The sequence below is a fragment of the Myotis daubentonii genome, chromosome 6 (genome assembly GCF_963259705.1).
Source record: "Myotis daubentonii chromosome 6, mMyoDau2.1, whole genome shotgun sequence".
Classification (NCBI taxonomy): Eukaryota; Metazoa; Chordata; class Mammalia; order Chiroptera; family Vespertilionidae; genus Myotis; species Myotis daubentonii.
Window position 1 is genome coordinate 96,272,789 of NC_081845.1, and position 2,547 is coordinate 96,275,335.

Consider the following 2,547-nt stretch of genomic DNA (forward strand, 5'->3'; position numbering starts at 1 on the left):
AAATGCTTACTCCGAACCCCAATAAAATGACTGGTGTTGTAAGGCCTTTATATTCCCTTTTATTAATCCACGTGCTACCAATTGTCTTTCTGTTTGACCTTTACTTCTACAATTAATTTGCTAAGTTCTTCTGTCATGTTACATCTCTCCAGTTTAATTTTCTAAACTTCATATATTTCCATTTACTTTTTATGTATTTTATGCCATTTCAATTTTCTAGGCTTCCATTTTTTTCTATTTACTTTTTTTAATTCAATACCATATTTTCATTATCACCATTGGATATTTATGTGCACCCAACTTGCTACAGTTTCCCTGAGAAGTTGGCAAGATGAAGGGCACGAGGTTGATAGACACATCATTTGCATTTTATTTCCTTTTCCTGAACACATTCAAAATTGTGCTACTATCATCCATCCATCCTGGAGCGCCCTTTTCTAACCCACTGGTATTGTTCTAACCTTAAGGGATGCAAATAATTCTAACATTTCTGAGTAAAGTTTCACCATATATTGTTTTCCAAAGTCTGTGTACATTCTGTTATCATTCCGTTGGTTCAGGCCCATTATTTTCCCTGCCCTTGGACACATTGTCCCAGTGATTACAATATATAAACATTGCCCATGATTATGGAAAATTTCTTTACAACCAGAGTAACTGTTCTTATGGTTTTGCATTTTTAATGACACAGTTTCCATTTTGGGAAATTAACTTCTGAATAATATTTACAGAAGATTTCATAAGTCAGAAAATGTTAAATTATTATATATGCTCTCAATTCTCAATTTTTTATTTGAAAAATATGGCCATTAAAAACCTAGAATGCTGCCAAAGCATTAACTTACAATGGAAATAAAACTGAGAACTTTAACATCTCTTTGTAATGACAATTTTTAATGATAATGATTTTCATATGATTTCATTTCTAGAGTATATTGATTTAATTATATATGAATTAGATTTTAGAAGTCTGCTGCTACAGATAATGTTTCAGAATGAGGTGTACTTTTACTTTTTTATTTCACTCTCTTTTTACATAGTTCTCTTGTACATGAGTTTGATATTTCATTTTATTCTTAAGTTGGTGGAAGGCCCAATGCAGGATCAATGATACATTGGAGTGGATATATGATTGATATATGGCATGTCCACCTCACTGTTTAGAGGCAGTGGTATTGTATGTTATCATTTCCAATCACAGTCTCCTTGGCAACAGGAATGTATGGAAGTTAAGTAAAGTTTCCTGACATTTAGGGGATGACCTTTGAACACTGTGAGTCCAATTCTCAGAAATGCATGTTAAGGTGGATGGATGTGCAGAATATCATGTTGAGTGAAATAAGACAGAAAAAGACACACACCCACATGATTTCCCTTATATGTGGAATCTATAGGAGAAAATAAAGACACCAACAAAATTGAGGCAGATTCTTAAATACAGAGAACATATTTATGGTTTCCAGAAGGGGGAGGTGAGCATTGGGTGAAAAATATGAAGGCATTACATAGTAAAATTGGTATTTACACAATAGTCTCAGGGATGTAAAGTACACTATAGGGAGTTCAGTCCATTTTTAAAAATGTGGTCATAAATTTTACAAATTCAAATGAAAGAAGCAAAAAGATCTGATAATATGTATTTTCCATCTTTGTTGTTGAAAGTATTACATAGGTCCTCCATTTATATGATTTATTCCCCCATTAACCAATTCCAGCCTGCTCTGGTTCCCCCTCCCCCAGACCATCACTACCCCATTGTCTATGTCCACCGGTTAGACACATATGCATACACGTTCATTGGTTGTTCGATTCCCACCCACTCTCCCTTGCCTTCCCTCTGAGATTCAACAGTCTGTTCATGCTTCTATGTCTCTGGGTCTATTTTTGTTCATCAGTTTATTTAGTTCATTAGATTCCACATATGAGGGAGATCATGTGATACTTATCTTTCTCTGACTGGCTTATTTCACTGAACATAATACTCCCCAGGTCCATCCATGTTGTCGCAAATGATAAGAGTTATTTCCTTTTTATTGCTGTGTAGTATTCCATTGTGTAAATGTGCCACAATTTTTTATTCACTCATCTGCTGATGGGCACTTGGTCTGTTTAGTCAATAATATTTTAAGCCCCAGCTGGTTTGGCTCAGTGGACAGAGCATTGGACTGTGGACTAGAAAATCTCATTTGATTCCAGTCAAGGGCACATGCTTGGGTTGCAGGCTCGATCCCCAGTAGGGCGCATGCAGGAGGCAGCCAATCAATGATACTCTCTCATCATTGATGTTTCTATCTCTCTCTCCCTTTCCCTTCCTCTTTGAAATCTATAAAAGTATATTAAAAAATAAATAAATAAGATGGTGAATCACTATTGACAAAATATTTTTAAAAGTAATAATATTTTAATAACTACATATGGTCCCAGAGGAGTACTAGATTTATCAGACATGTCACTTTGCAAGTTATATCTATGTCTAATAACTGGGCTGTGCACATGAAAACAATGTAATATTATGCACCCACTATAAACATTGTAAAATATTTTAAC